The 16,818-nt window shown below is 52.3% G+C and overlaps 1 long non-coding RNA gene across 1 annotated transcript; it reads right to left on the reverse strand.

Annotated features, from left to right (window-relative positions):
• Window positions 1-8,463: 8,463 nt before the first annotated feature.
• On the reverse strand, window positions 8,464-15,812 carry LOC123377957. Its single transcript, XR_006582396.1, has 3 exons — window positions 15,688-15,812; window positions 10,272-10,786; window positions 8,464-8,712 (listed from the first exon to the last, which is right to left on the reverse strand). It is a non-coding gene; the product is annotated as an uncharacterized LOC123377957 (long non-coding RNA).
• Window positions 15,813-16,818: the final 1,006 nt, after the last annotated feature.

A 16,818-nucleotide genomic window follows, 5' to 3' on the forward strand; every position in this document is an offset into this window, starting at 1 on the left:
ACATCATTGTCGGACTCCTCACTGTCACTTTGTAGCTTAAAGAGTAGCTCGACTGCAATTTGTGACATGCTGGCGAGACCCATCAGCATATTCCTCACAAGTTCAGGATCCATTCCAGCAGCCCGAAAGGGAAGACAGAGTGCTCAGTACAAAAAAATGTTGAAAGATGGCGCCAAATGTAGATGGAAGCAGAGGGATTGCTGGGATGCGAAACGATGCATCACGGGGCATTGGGACAGGACCCAGGATGCACCAAATGTCCCCTCCCCCTTCCCAAAACCACAGTGCCAGAATGGGAAGAGGTGCTCTGTGGGATAGCTGTAGGGTGACCAGACAGCCCAATTTTATCGGGATGCAAATTGTCCTGATATTTTGCCCTCCGGCCCTACTCTGCCCCTCCTTCCCCCATTGGATCCCCCCGCAAAATCCCTGCCCTGGCCCTGCCCCCAGCCCAGCCCCCTCGTTGCCCTATTGGATCCCTCCCCAAATCCCCATCCTGGCCCCGCCTCTTCCCCAAGCGTGTGGCATTCCTCCTCCTCCCCCGTCACTCCCAGGCTTGCGCTAATCAGCTGTATGGCGGTGCAAGCACTGGAGGGAGAGGGGAGAAGCAGGATGCGGCAGCCAGCTCAGGGGAGGTGGAGGCAGAGCGATGGTGAGCTGGTGCGGGGGGGTGGGCATGGAGCTGCCAGTGGGTGCTCAGCCCCCACCAATTTTTCCTATGCTCCGGCGGCTCTTGGGGTTTTTTTTGTTTGTTTGTTTGTTTTGTTTTGTTTTTTCCTCCACCACCGCTCTTGGGTTTTTTGGGTTTTTTTGTTGCTCCGCCGGCACCATCTCCCCGCCCCCCACCCCGGCATCCCGATATTTCACGTCTCGCATCTGGTCACTCCAGATAGCTGCCCATAATGCATCACTCCCAATGTGGCCACGCCACTGCGATTGCAGCTGACAGTGTGAACACACGGCAGCGCTTTCCCTGCTGCAGTCTCCAAGGGCTGGTTTAACTCCCGGTGCTCTACATCTGCAAGTGTAGCCATGCCCAGAATAGGTGGGTGTTTCCAGAGCCCAGGAGAGAGTGGAAGGGGGGGGCCAAGTCAGTGAGAGGACGTGGGTGGGGTAGGGGCAGCTGGAGCTAGGGAAAGAGTGGCAGCAGGAATTAGGATAGAGCTGTCAGTTCAGCTGAAAAACCTGGGGCACAGCTGGGGGACCACTGAAAGACTTGCCAGAAACAGACTGGAGTGAAGGAGCTTTGTCACTGCCCTAAACGCCAGAGGCGTAATGGGAACATGATGATGATGATGATGATGATGATGATGATGGTCAGTTCACCCACATTTGGAGGCCCTCTAATTACTGTTACCCATTCACTCATCGGTCCCATTTGTCAGAGCAAGCAGGACACAACACCCTGTCGGAGAAGAGCCAGGTGTGGCAGCCACTGCTCTGCCTACAGTAGGTTCGTACATTGTACCCCTCAGTGTGGTTGTAGAGGGGAGAAAGATAATGGTGGGGAAGGAGAGAGAGTTAAAAACGATGAACAAATGATAGCAGAATGACCAAAAGGCAACCCAGATATGGGAAAAGACACATCAAGAACAAGATACAGGAAGAAAAAGGGGGAGGAGAAAACAGAAGGAAGGCAAACACCTCCTCCCAGGTATGCATATGGCCCATTTTTACATGACTATTCTAGAGAAAGTTTGCCTGACACAACATTGTGGCTCTGTGATCTAATTAACAGTATCTTGGCTCATGCATGATCTGATATGTGGCGGATATGATCTAACGGAGGCTTGGCAAGTCAGGCAATCTGAACATGCTCCAGGCTTTGGGTGGGGAGAGGCGGAGCCCTCCCCCACATTGCCCTTCTCTGCCTGCTAGAAATCCCTTCCCTTCCTTTTCTGCCTGAAAAGTTGATGAGGACACGCTAATGGGTGATTTGGGAACCGGGGATGGGTAGAGGAGGGAGATGGGTGATGACTAGTCTCTGGAGCCTGGAACAGGTTGGAGGAAGGGAGGCAAAAGGGGAAGGGTTTTGAGGCTGAGATGGTCAGGAGGGAGTATGTGTGGGACTTGACACAGAGTCGGACATGCTAGAGTACTAAGGGCTATCTTCAAAATGTCCACAGCTGGGCATTAGCTATGTTATGCATCTGTTCTCAGTGCTGAGTGGTGGAATCAGGGGTATATGAATCCACGGCTGGACTAGCATCCAAACCAATCACAAATCAGGCATTAGACACACCAACAAACACAAGAGCTGGAAACTTCTGTTTGTCAAAACAAAACTATAGGGCCCAGCCCTGCTCCCTGTGACATCACCTGTTGATTTCAATGGGGGCAGGACAGGCCTTTAGATGCACAGGGAACAACAGTTGGTGATCAATCAGTGGGAAGGCCCTAAATTGGCTGGGAAGTTTTTTACTCTCCATGAGGCATATGGGCCCCTGAGCCAGCCCCTCCTGGGCGTGCCACCGGCAAGGCCCCTGGCAATACTGAGCATAGGGTGGTGAGCCACTGAATTCCCCTCCTCCTCCTGAAAACATGAGGTGATAGAAGGATATAAGCTGAGCTAAGGATTACTATAACATTAGACTGGATGATCTATTTGAGGCTGCTGGATAGAACAGAACTAGGGAGCATGGGCTGGAGGTAGTGGGAATATAAGGAAGGTCAGGAGGTGTTTGTTACGGGGGAAGTGATGTTGGGGAGCATTTAAGGAGCAGTGGATGGAGAGTTAAAGGGGTGCTAGTCAGTTTTGTGCCCAGGAATAACTAATCATACTTTCCAGGGGCCAAGAGCGGATCTTCTCCCACAGTGACTATGGGGTTTTCAAATGTCTACGACTGAGATGGCAAGTTGTCATCAGACAGTTCCAGACACAAAGCGCCCGTTCTCAGTGCTTCACAGCTATGTAACTACGTCACTGTGTTCTCTCGTGCCTTGTTCGGTCTTGATTTAATAGGGCTCCCAGTACCTCCTGAGGGGGATTATTCCACAGTCAGATAGAGCTTACCATTAGCACATTTCCCCCCTGGTATTTTGCCTACATTTGCCTTTGATTCATTGATTCACATTACTCACTATTACTTATTTATTATTGATCTAATTTCACGTGCGTCAACAGGGTGCTGAGCACTACACAGACAAGTACAGGCCAGGGTCCTGGTCCTGAAGGATTTCCACCCTAAGGGCCAGAGCCTGCAGACACTGACTACTGAGCCTACAGCTCACCAGCATGAATAATCCTGTGCTCAGAGGGAACCCGCCCACTTGTGAGCGATGCACTCAGTAGTGAGTATCTGTGGGCCTGGGCCCTGAACAGGAATATACCGATAAGGCCAAGATTTTCAAACGTGGGCACCAAAAGTGACCCTCCTGACCCTATATGAGGCACCTACATAAAGGGATCCTGATTTCCAGGGTGCTGAGCACCCACTAGCCCCATTAAGACCAGTGGGAGCAGCAGGGGCTCTTTTAACTCTTGTTTCTTGTATTTTCCCTTTCCCCCATTTCCCTGCCTTTCCTCCTTGCTTTGTTTGGGTTTTTGGCCTGTGCTTCCTTGATGTTTATCCTCATTTCCCTTCTTTGATCCCTTCTGAGCCATCTCCTTTCCTTTCAGGCTGAAACCACTAATGCTAGGGCCCTTCCGTTGCTTTGGCCTTGACTTACCCTGGGAAATAGCACAGATTTGGCTAAGGTGGTAGTTGAAGTGGTGCTAACTCCTGATGTAGACAGGGCTCGAGCCCTTCTGGCAGCAAGCTGCCCAGAACCGAAGTCAGCTCTCTCTCATGCTTTCTCTGCAGTAGCCTTTTCTCTCTACAGTTTCTCCTTGTTGCTCCCACTGGTGAAGCCCCCAGGGTCGGGGTGGCGTGGGGACAAGGTGTTGGAGGCTGCTGGCATTTTCGCCATTATCTAGACCTGTTCCGGGCAGAATTTGATGGCAAAGTGGCTAAAACACTGACAGCTGATCTACGATGGTGCGGAGCTGCCCCGAGGGTAGCAACAGGGGGACATTTTAGGGGAAGAAGCAGTGCTTAATTGCAGTTCATAGCCCTGGCACCTCTGGGCTTGCTGCATCAGTTATGAATGTAAAAAAATTGCTCAAGCCCTGGCACCTCTTCCATTACAAATTAAGCAGTGGGTGGGAAGAAGGCCAGCAGCATAGGCGTAGCCAAAAACCCTTTGTCTTCCTGCTCCCTCCGTTGTCTGGCTTCGTTGAACCCCTGGATCAGCAGATGGCAGCACTGCGCTGAAGATGATGTCTGCGAGGTGGGGCCAGTCACCGAGGAGGAGACCTGGGCGGCTAGCAGGAGAACACATGCTCTCTCAGGGCCTCCCTCTCTAAAGATGTATTGTACAGCATGCAGCCAGCGCCCAGCCAGGGTGGTCCTGCAGCACCCAGGGGAGAGGGGAGACGCCATTGGGCAGAGCAGAGTTATCCACTTAGAAACCCAGCCTTAGGACACAATTGAGAGTGTTTTTTAATCTCAGCCTGGGGGGTGGGGAAGGCAGAGGTAGCACATGCACCCTTGGTGGGTCATCTGGGTTTCAGACTCATCAGCCAGACAAAGGTTCCCTGCCCCTGGGATTTCACACTCTAGGGACAGGGGCGTGGGGGAGGGGGTTGTATGTAACTGGACTGTGCTAGTAGGGATCTCAGTCTCTCACCACCATGCAGGGGAGAGAATTGCCTCCTTCCCCGGCAGGTAGGATGGGGAGCAGAGTAGGAGAACAACACAGCTGCTCAGCCTCGCAGTCTTCAGAGACTCGCTGTGATGAGAATGCACCAGAGCCCCCCTATACTGCTGTGAACGACTTGGACAACAGCAAGGCCCTTTCCTGTGCAAAACAAGCAGAGCTTAATTTGTGCCAGGGCTGAGCCCTAGCACCTCTAGATTTGGCAGCTCGTAGCCCCAGCACCGCTGGGCTTGCTGCATCAGTTATAGATGTAAAAATATTGCTTGAGCCCCGGCATTTCTTTCATTACAAATGAAGCAGTGGGAAGAGGGCGAGCATAGGCATGGCCAAAAAGCCTTTGTCTTCCTGCTCCATTGTCTGGCCGGGTAGCTCCCCGAGTCCCCGGCCTGCTGTAGTGCACTCTGGCTGCCTGAAAATGCCGCCTCTGGTAGCAGGATAACTGGCTGGGGTGTCATCCGGCTGCAATGGACTGGGACTTGCGCCTCCCAGGCTCAGCCCGGGGCAGGGGTTTTTGAATCGACCTGGATCTGGAGGAATCAAGTGCTGGGGCAGAGGGGCTGGTAACAGGAATTGTGAAACAGACAAGGCCATGTGGGAGGAAAGGAAAGGAAAGCAATCTCCTGAGAGGGGGTAGAGCCCGCTCCTGGCTGGGAAAAGCGGCACTGTGACTCTGTTAAACATTAAGTCACAAGTCTGAGCAGAGAACCGGCAGGGCAGGTTTGCTCTCAAGGCTCCTCCGGTGGCTCTGTGGAGGGCTCTGGCTGTTTGTTTACTGGAATTGGATTACAACACATTTGGCAGAGGTCTAGAAGAGAGAGTAATTCTGAGGAAAACATAATCTCTGCTCAGCCTTCTCAAGCACTGATCAGCTGCGGGGGACATGGATACAGCACAGCTCCCCCCAGGCAGCTCGGCCCTGCAGTGTACAGCACACCAACAAACTCTGTGCTAGCTGTGGCTCTGAAAAGCCACTGGAGACAATGCTGTATCCCATTGGTTTTAGCAGGCTGTAGATCAGTCCCCAAACCATGCCACAGCTTTGGGCAGACCAAGGTTGGACCATGGTTCGGCCCCATTGATGATGCCAGAGAGTGACTTCCCTATGCTGCAGATGAGGGCAATGGAAAGGGTTGGGCAGGATCCTTTGTGTGTCCCAGTGGCAAAGGAGAGGCAGCAGGACCTGACCGTGGATGCACCTGGCTCCAGGGAGGAACCGAAGTGTGCCAGAGTTACTCCTCGCTGCTTTCCCAGCCGGGGATGCAGAGTTGGCAGGCTCAGCCTGGGGGCGGGGGTGCCACCCCTGGTGGGCACTGCTATAATTACTGGTCATAAGCCACATGCACAGATCGCTCAGTGACGATGGCTTTGATGCAGCCTGTCCTGGAGACACGGAGATATTTCCACCACCATTTCCACCGGGGGTCGCAGGAGGAACAGCCGCTGTGCCAAGCTGAGCCCAGCTCAGCCCTGGTGCAAAGGGGTCCAAATCCGTGGAAGGCAATGGTGTCACAAGAGGGCTGTGTATCTGTACAGCAGCTGAGCAACCCCTCCCCTTGGGAGGCTATCAGCCATCCCCTGCGAGGGGCGGGGGACAGAGAAATAAGCCCTTCCCTGTCATTCAATGGGGGATGATTCCTTGCAGCCACTCAGGGCCTTGCTTCTCTGCACTGGGGTGTGTGAGCCCCACCATGGGACTGATGAGTGTGGCAGCTGCGGGGCCTTTGTTCTCTGCCTTGCCCTGTTAAAGGCAGGGGAGGATGTTTCCAGGGCTGCCCCGGGAGTGTGGAGGGGTCACCGCCCACAGACTCCTCTACCCTGCTGTGGGGAAGAGTGCAATTATGTGCGGGGCTGCGGCGGGGGGGGGGGGGGAAACAGACAGGGGCTCAGAGACAGAAGAGCCGACCACCACAGGGAGGGTTGGCTGGGGCAGTGCTGTGTTGCCTGCCCCCAGTAGCGGTGACAGAGGAGAGTCCCAGGATTCCTGGAGAAAAATGCCTCCAGGGGCAAATTCAGTCAAGGGCTCAGTAGTGAAGGAAGAACAAGCTTATCTGCATGTGGCCTAATGCACAGGTACAGAGAGTGCCAGCACTATTTGCATTGTGCCATGTGTGTGCTATTGTACACAACAGCGAAATACCCTTATCAGAGATGCTTTAGAACAAGGCAGCTGTATCGGCAGCCTGGTGTGAGCTGGCAGAGAACGGCCAGATCTGGGGCTCTATTGGGGCGGGGAGCTTTATCAGAACCCTGGGGCGAACTGGCAGCTGCTCTGATCCGGGACTCCTGTAAGAGAGCCAGGAACACAGCCAAAAACGAAGGTGTGCTGGAGAGAACGGTGGCTGCTAGAGGTGCAGTAAACTGACGCCGAGCAGTTTAGATCATTCTGCCTCCTGTCCTGCCTCATAGGAACAGCTCAGCCCAGACCAAAACACATAGGAGTTCATCTCAGCCAGCCTGTAACAGGTCCCTGAGCCACCTCCACAATGTCTGATTGTCACTCTCCTCCTGCCCAACTCAAAGTGCCGACAGTATGTAGCTACAGATGCAGGCATGTGAACCTGCACAGACACTGCATGCAGCCCACACATGACCATTGTGCAGTCACATGCCAACATTTCATAGGAGCAGAGAAACCTACGGCTGGAAGGGACATCAAGAGGTCAGCTAGTCCATCCCTCCGAGCTGAGGCAGAGCTAAGTATATGGAGCATGTGTACATGTGACAGACATGAATTCATTCAAACAGACAGCTATGAACATGTAGCATAACATCCAGCACCACAGACAATGCGACAGCCAGGCATGGACACCCATGCAGCTGTATCCATGTGTGACGAAGTGGGACTGTTCTTACTGAGGTGCTGTGTGCAGTTCTTAAGTATCTAGCAAAGCAAAAGGCCATGCAGCCGAATGCCTGACACTCTGTCTCCTAGCAACTGATGGCCCAGGCACCTCCCTGCAAAGGTGCTGGCTGAAGGTGTTGGAGACAAAGGGGTCAGGTGACCCCCTGGCCCGGGAAAGAAGCTGAGCAGAGAGGAGGGGCCGGAGGGGGTTGGGCAGACTGGAGCTGGCTGGGGAAAAGAAGGGAAGGAGAGACAGGGCTCTAATCCCCAATGGGGGCTGTGGGGCGCCTGGGGCCCCAAGATGGGCCTAACAGGGGGGATCCTGTTATCTGTGCCTGCAAGACCTGTGTTGGACTGTGTTCCTGTCGTCTAAATAAACCTTCTGCTTTACTGGCTGGCTGAGAGTCCTGGTGAATCGCAGGGAGCCCGGGGGTGCAGGGCTCTGACTCCCCCACACTCCGTGACACCATGCAACAGTCAAGCACCTAGATATGCACTATGTAACATTCAGAGACCTGGGCACTCATGGCCATTCACAGCCAGAGTTGCACAGATTTGAAAAGAGAGCTGTGACCCTGTGCATGCCCTGAGGGGGTTCACCTCCATGAAGGGCAAGGGTGCATTTACACCACTGCCCTCTTTGGGGTTTCTGCCAAGAAGGGCAGCTTTCAAGCTTCCCAGGGATGGACACAGAGCCTGATGAATAGCCCTTGGAAGTCAGAGGAAAGATTCCCATTGATATAAATGAGCTTTGGATCAGGCCCTTCAGCAGACCATCCCCGGGCAGCCCTGGGCACACGCCCTCCCCAGACAGAGCCACTAGCATTTCAGGGAGGTGCAGCACAGAAGTGTTGGCCCTGGAGCTCTGCAGTGTAAATGCAGTGGGATAAGAATCCTCTTTACAGAAATGTTTATATAAACCAATTACAAATCCTGTCCTCTTTTCAAGAGGATTCTCTGCAGGCCTCGGAGCTCATGTTCAGATAAACACGCTGTAATTTGCTGAGAGGAGCTGCTGTGGTTTGGAGGATTTCAGTTCTTTCTTTCTTTCTTTTCTGTCTGTAGCAGCACCTTTGCAGCTTTCTATACAAGGCTCCTATAGTGTGAGAGGCTTAGAATTGGCTTCGCTGCAGAGGCTCCAGTCATGTCCTAAGGGGAGGCCCATGCGGGCCCTGGAGAAAAAGGAGAGAGACAATTGTCTTTGTTTTGCCTAAGACTTTACAACACTAGGAGCCTGCACTGAATATTCCTGCATTGGACACAGAGCGGGTGCCATGCACTCTTGGAAATCTGTCCCTCGCTGCTCAGCCAGTCCCTTCCTGCTGTGCCCAAAGTGGAAATGACAGGAAATTAACAGGCTGCTTCGCCCAACACACCTTAAAACAGAACAGAAGCCCTTCCCTCCAGCCTCTCCCCTGCCTGCGTTAGCTAAATCCTTTGCTTGCAGAAGCAGTTCAGCATGTCCATGCTACCTTACCCTCCACTGCTTAGCACACTGAACTGCATTCGCTGCAGCATGGAGCAAGATATCAAGCATGCTAGGCACCTACCCACTCCTAGGGTCCAGGCATCGCTCTGCAACAGCTGCGTCATGTGGGTGCATAGCATTCCTCCCACTTAGGGCCGGCAAGTGCACGCAGCTAAGGAAAGAGCCCAGGAAAGAGCAGAAAGTGACCCTTGGCATAATTCAGATGTGGGCAACATGCAGTGTTTCCATCTGGGCAGGCCTGATTCCTTGCTCTGTGATCCAGTTTGGAACAGCCTGCGGCAGGGGCTTGATTTATGGAAGGAAAGGGAATAAGAATGCAGGACAATAGCAGGAAACGTTTGTTTAATTAGCAGCTGACCCCGGGAAAAACAGACATGGCTGCTCTCTGCCTGTGCCTAGTTTGGAACTACATCTCATGTGCATTTGTGGGGAAGGGGAGGTGCCAGGTTGGTTATTCAGACTGACCAGGGGTCTGGGGAGAAGGGGCTGGGAACTCAGGGGACTGCACAGTGCGTAGGGCCCTTCTTGGGCACGATCAGTGCAGAGCGAGGGCGGGAGCTTGCTCTTTCCGGCCCAGGCTGTGCTCCTGCTTTCCAGATTCCTGAGGCACATACTGAGGCGATTGGGATGTTTACTCCCGTTGGCCAAATCTCGCTCCCAGCTGTGGGTGTTACAGTAAACACAAGGAGCCTGTGCTAAGATAAAGAGCCCTGATAAAGCCTTTTTGCCCTTGCCAGGAATCTATTGCTGCCCATAGCACTGGCAGGCTGAGCGCTGAGGAACTCATGCCACCTCCACCTTTGCCTCTAAGTCTTGTGCCTCAGCCATGTGTTTGTTTACCCCCTATGGGCATATGGATGAGCCCACTTCCTCTGCTGCCCTTTCTCTAAACACACGCCGCTCTCTGTGGAGCACACTACAGCTACTCTGAGGCTCCTGTCCAAGGGGTTTCAACACCCAATTGCAATGCAAAGACCTCGACTGTTTCCTGTTCTGGGCAGCAGGGTGAGAAAGCAGACACCAAACAGACCCTTGAAATATGTGTTAACTCCTTATGCTAAACTATCTGTTCCACCTTGTATTTAGCTGTGGCACAAAGTACCTTTCCCAGACCTGAAGAAGAGCCCGGTGCATCTCGAAAGCTTGCCTCTCTCCCCAACAGAAAAGACATTACCTCACCCACCTGCTCTCTCTAAGAGAGGAGATGCCATTTGTGATGCCAGAAACTAGTCTGAGACTCACCAAACTCATTTCACATAGGCCATCCAACAGCCATCAGATGCGAATGGCCATAGCATTGTCCTGCATAGTAGTGCCGATTGAAATCAAGGAGAGTTTGGTGTAAAAATCTCTGCTGCGATATCGCCCAGAGGCTGCTTTGAAGCACTGACTTAGGGATGAACCAATCAATATCTCCTCACCAGTCCCCTGAGCCAGCTCGTGCCAATCCTCTTTTGCACTTTACCAGCTCTCACATGTTTCGGTGCTAGGGAAAGTGTAGCTCAGGAGTCAGGGTTCACACGCAAACACAGGGCTGGTTTTCAGAGCAAAGATTAGCCTGGGCTCCCGCTGTCTGGGATTCGCTGTATTCAAGGATGCCGTAATCCAATCCCTGTGTGTCTTACAGAGCAGGCTATGGGATTTCCAGCTGCCCCTGAGCCACTTCTCTGGAATCTGGGTAACGATCAGCTGCAGAAGACCAGCCACTGTCTTCCTGGTGAGCTCTTCAGGGCACAGAGACTGTGTTACTCAGGATCCTGCTGGAAGTAGACAGTGAGTCGACACTGCAGCAAATGGCTTGAAACACACCCTGCTCTAAAACAAACACTGGCTGTCCGGACTGGCGTAGTAACAATGTAGCATGAACAGGAGTAGCAGGGGCAGCTTGTTCTGAGCGAAGCGGCATTCTAAGCATTTCCTCCCACGGCTGCAGCTCTGTGGGCTAACAACGGTGGGAGCCCTTGCATATATCAGTTGCCACAGCTGTACCCACAGGCCTGGTTTCAGTGCTCCTGGCTCGTGTGTGTCATATGCAAATGCTGAACATGGAGGGAGCTTTGAGACAGACATAAACCCATGACCCTTGGGCCTGGCAAATGACAGCTGGCTTTGCAGGTGCTCTAGACTCAAGGAGGGACAACCATCATCTGGCTGCAGGGCTCTGGGAAGCACATGAGAGGGAAGTTGGCTAGCATGCCTGGCAGCATGAGAAGCTTCAGAGAGGGTGTTTCTGGGTAGGGTGACTGTCGGGCTGTGACTCCAACACTCCCCCTCCACACATGCCATCACTGCACCTCTGAAGCAATGGGCTTCTGATCCTATGTTAAGACACGTGTGCATTCCCCATATTCTGAGGCTGTTCAGTGGCTTGCCTGGGCCCCAGTGTAAATCAGAGCTGCCACAGGGCAGCTGTAACTTATGCTCTGCCTCCGGTGGCCCCCAGAGCTGCATAAGGGGGCCGCTACGTAACTGGGAATCAAGCCCTTTGTGTCTTACACAGGCATCGTGTCTTTAGGCTTTTCTGCTCAGGCGCTACACCTCCTCTCCCCACCCCTCCCCCCGGTTGCCTCTTTCTGTGAGGAAGCATAATTCAGCCCTGCATTTGTAGATAAAGGATTGGAGACAGGCGAGTCATTAGCAGGCACGAGTTTCCTTGTGCAAAAGTCTCTGCCTCTAATAGGAATTACTGTACGGGATCCAACCACTGATCCATCTAGTCCAGTATCTTGCTCCCCGCAGCAGCTAATAGGGAATGCTTTAGGGTTTTACCCACCCCCAGCTGTACCTGGGCTAAAAATTCCCTCCTGACCCCTGTAGGCTGCCCATGCCCTGAAGCCTGAGATCAGATTGTCCTTATCATTCTGCCCCACTCCCTTGCCTCTTATGTTTATGTCCTGCCTGGGGCTAGACAGGCACAGGATGTTCTAGCTAATCAGCTTTTTGAACGCTTCTTGCTCTGCTGCCCTTAGCTGCCAAAGTTCCTTTATGGTCTTTTCTCCACATCCTCCTAGAGCTGGGCTCAGCATTCAAGTTCCCGTTTCATACTTCAGCACATCTTTATTTAAAGCACAAGACTGCAGAATCACGCACTCAAGTGGGGATGCTGGGATCAGACAAGGCTCTGGCCACCCCCTCCCCTTTATCCTAACACTTTTCCCCGTCGCTTCCATACCACACACAAAGGGCCTTGTGGTTGGAGGCACAATGAGCCAAGAAGCAGGGACTGTTGTTAGCATGACACATGACCAGCTGGGCACCATCCTATGGCTCTAAAATGTCATGAGTGTTGTTCAGTGCTCAGCATTGAGTACTGGAGAGGCAGTGGGGGACGGGGGCTATGGGGAAAGGACAGTGAATCCAGCAGATGGCAGCCTCTCCCTCCCTACCCCCAGAGAGAAGGTCTGAGCAGATTCTCTGAAACCCGAAGCAGCGGCAGGTCTATGCAGGACACAGGAAATGCCTTACCGCAGAGGAAGAGCAGGGAGATAAGTGAACCGGTGACAGTGAACCCAGAGAGCAGCCTTTCAGAGACACAGTACAAACAACCAGCTGGCTGTTCCGTCTCCTCTCCTTCACACGCCCGCCCGTCCCTGGAACAAGCTTGTTCTCTTTGGGACTCTTCTAGGGCCTGATCCTCAGTGCTGCTGCTGAGCACCCACCACTCTCACTGACTTCACAGATTCCCTGGGCCTGGTTCTCTTTCCCAGGCAGCCCCGCTGTAGCTACCCCCACCTTCCCATCCCTTCCACTGGCAGAGCTGGGCAAACGAGCCTGTGTGTAACTGAGAAGCAGGCCCAGCGTGTCTAGCTGGAGTCCGTGGAGTTAGAGCACTGTCAAAGCGACGCGCGGGAGATCCCATTCGGGCCCCCTGATGTCTCTGGGCATCACGGGCTCAGCACCTCTCAGGATCACAGCCCTAGACAGGGACTGGCCACCACTTCCTGACCGCAGGGCGCAGCATACGCCAGCTCTGCACCCAGGGGTCTAGAATTTGTGTCAGGCATTTTCAGTGTGTTGGGGCAGTCACAGGCTCAAAATATCATAAGAGCTGGGTCCTGAGTCTCCTCACAACAGTTTTACCCCAGTGTAACCCCACTGACCAGCTTGTCAAAGCAAGGTGGGGTCAGGGGGCTGCTGAATTTGTTTTACAAAACACTCTCACTCACAAGTCTGTAGCTACGTGGAACCTAAGCAACCCTAACCCTAACCTGAATAACACTGACCCTAATTCAGAGTAGCCATGGGCAGCTGGTCTCATAGGCTAGGGAAGGCTAAGCCTCTCTTAACCCAGGCAGTGGCCTCACCCTAGCTCCCCCTCCCCCTCTCCCTCGAAGCTGGCAGGGGCTCAGCTGGGGCTGGGAGCCTGGGGCGAGGGTTGGCGGGCCAGTGCTCGGGGCCAGAAGGCAGCCCGGGGGTCGGAGTGGTTTGGCCAGGGCTCCTCCGGCTGCCGTGGACGGGTGGGGGCTCAGGGCTCTGGCGGGTGAGGGGAGTAGAAGGGGCAGGGTAGCCAAGGAGCAGGGCTGGGAGGCTAGCCTTCCCCATGGGGGCGTTCACACGCTACCCATGATAGTAGCCATTCACTGCCATGGAGTTACTCCAGATTTACAAGAGTGTAGCTGAGTGCAGGATTCGGCCCAACTCCACACTTTGCCACCCTGGCCAATGCCCAGAGCCATCCCCGCATTCTCTGTTATATGCAGCAGTTTTGGGGTTATGTGTCTGATGCTGCTTTTTATTGTGATATGAACTAGGAGCGGTGAGTACCTCCACAAATGGGGTGCATAGAGGGCAGTGTAGATTCCAGGAGGTGCCCGCCCCACTCTGAAGGAGGGATTTTCTTTTGGTATGAAGTAGCATAGCCATTCCCAGGCCTCAGATCTGCGTCTGTCCTACGTGCATCTATCAGTCCCCCAAGGACACCTGTTGCAGCCCAGTCCAGGCCTCTTTGGTTTCCAGAGGATTTTTTTTTTTTTGTCCAGCAAGCCCCTCTCAGCACTATATGTGGCTACTTCCTATCTTTCTATATCAGGCTGGTCCCTCGCTGTAAACTGAATTGTGACCAAATTTGTGAATGACTCCAAAACTGGAGGGGGTAGTAGCCAAAACCTGGACACAGAATCAAAGTGTAGAGTGACCTAGAGAAGGGCTGCGACTGGAGGCAGTAAGGGGAGGTTCAGTATTGTGATGACAGAAGTCACCAGGTGGCACTGTTACACATAGCCTTCAAAGTGTCTTTTCTTAGCTTGTGAGCAAATGTTCAGTCTCTGGAAGACATGGCTCCGAGCAGCTGCACTAGTTACAACATGCTGCTCTTTATCAGTTTTGTTCTGCACCGATCCATGATGAGAAGCTGTGGTAGGACGCAGAGAATTCACTGCCTGCTTTGTTCTCCATAGTTGGAGGTAATTCCTGGGACAGGGCTGCTCCCTGGGAACCAGGCATTGGTGCATGGGCTGAGATTTCTGAAAGGCTTTGCCTGCATGCTGTTAGTGACTGTCTCTGTTCCAGGACTGGTGTATGGAGTATAAATAAAGCAATTACACTGAGTACACACCTACATGCCACCTCACTGATTTCTCCTCCATGGGAAACTGACCTGCAAGGCCCAGGAATTCTGCTACTACTTGGCAGAGGGTCAACCAGGGTGCCAAGATGGGGACCCCGGGCTCAGAAAAAGGGTCAACAACAGTATTAATGAATGTGAAGTTCTAGGCTGCACCCAGAGAGAGGAAATAAACAGCAGTTACAAAGGAGCAGATTCTGTGCAGCTCAGAATCAGAGGCAGTACGTCACTTTTGTGCCCCAGGATTGTGGGGTACCAGTCTAGTCCCAGGTAAAATCTGCAGCTGGCTAATTTATGCCTCTGGCCCCAACAGGTCATTCTAGCAGCTGGAATAACCAGAGCGCAGAAGCACTCCAGCCATGCCCCTTCACTGACAACCAAGCAAGAGGTGGCATAAAAGCCACCACTACACCTGCTCTGTGCTAGATCGTGGTGAAACAGCTCAGATCCCTCTTGCCTAATATTGATTATGGAGCCTGCCTGGATTCAGCCTCATCCCTAGAAGTTCTCAGGAAACACAAGTTGTTTCCCCCACTACAATAACTGCACTGTGTGTAAAGCACTTCAGTCTGGTAAGTTTCACATCCTTGCTCCCCACAGACAGGGTCTGCCTAAAACCCACCCAGGCCTGATATACCTGTGAGCTCTATAGTTCTTTGCTAATGCCTTTGCATCAAATAACCTTCTCCATGAAGTGCACTTTGTATTGAACATTAGGAGCTCTAGGTGCCAGACAGATGCATACACAGCTGTACCGGCATTCTGATGATATCAGCAGTGCTGTGTTCCTCAGCGTTACTGCTATTTTTTTTTATTGGCCTGCTGAGAATGGAGCACCAAACTCCTGCCTTCTCCAAGGGCTACGACAACTGGCTCCTGGCATTTCTCTGCTTGAGACTTTATTTTTATTCTTGCAACAGTCTGCATAAGAGATTCTTAGAATTCACCCAGCTCTGCTATGGGGTCATCCCCTATGATGGGAGGGTCATGATAACTCCCCTTCCGAGCTCTCAGAATCAGTGATACCCAAGGACTCATTTTAGAAGTGATGCATTGTTTGGTGCCAGTTAGTACATGTATGTCACCACTGCTCACCTTTGGATAGAAATAGAATTGCTCTACTGTGTGTCATACTCCTAATACTTCTTCAGTAAAAGAAGATTTTCCTGGAGCTCACGATAGGGGCCTGTGTTGTCAGAGCTCTGCCCTTGTTGCTGTCATGGAACTCTGTGTGATTATAGCGTGACTGTTAATTCCTAGATGATCATGGAAGTTCTACAGCATTATGACACCCCAACAATCCATTTAGTCTGCCCAGCTTGCTCCACCCATGACCAATGCCAGATGCTTTAGAAGAAGGCATAAGAGCCTAGGGAGATTTCCTGCCTGACCCCAGCTGGTGATGAGTTAATGCCCTGTGATAGGATGGTCAATAGCCCTTGTACTCTTCATCAGCCAGCACAAATACCATTGTTGTCCCTATTTAATATAAGCATCTAATCCTTTTAACAAGCCTTATTAACCTCTTTGCCTTGATAGTGTCCTGCAGAGGTGAGTTCCACAAGTTTAGGGTGCCTCTCTTGTCTTATTGCTTATAACTCTCACCTGCCTTTATCAAATCTTGGTGGCTGTGGAGTGGCACAGGGCTACAGGCCAGGAGCAAAGAAACAAAAACTCTTTTCATACAACACTCTTTTGTAATAAAAAATGGGAAAGAAAGATGATAAACAATGCTTGCATACAAGCCAGCTGCTTCTTAAAATAATTTGCTCCAAAGTGTAGCAGCTGCTCCTTTCCAAACACAAATTCCACCCTGCTCCCAGACATGAGAAATAAGGGGAGGTAGGGGTGAGGTAACACTCTTGAGTAGCCCTGGATGAGGAATGTGCTCCAGCATTTTCTTGCAGGTTCACATTTGTTCGGCATACCCTCTGGAATCTTCAGAATGCAACTCTCCATTGCAGAAAATAGCAATTATTACTCAATTTAGATGCACCAGCAGCTGCTGAATCAGCACAATATCTGCCACAGAATGGCAAACATTCTAGCATTCCCCAGAGGAATGAAACAGACATGCCCCCGACATTCTGGGTGGGGTATGAAACAGCCTGGAGTGGGGAGGAAGCCCAGGCATAAATAAGCATGAAAGTTGAATTCTCCTCTCACTGCAAGAAACAGTGATCCTTCTAGGAAACTTGGGGCCCACGGTTAGAGGAATTTACCCTG

The sequence above is a fragment of the Mauremys mutica genome, chromosome 9 (assembly GCF_020497125.1).
Source record: "Mauremys mutica isolate MM-2020 ecotype Southern chromosome 9, ASM2049712v1, whole genome shotgun sequence".
Classification (NCBI taxonomy): domain Eukaryota; kingdom Metazoa; phylum Chordata; order Testudines; family Geoemydidae; genus Mauremys; species Mauremys mutica.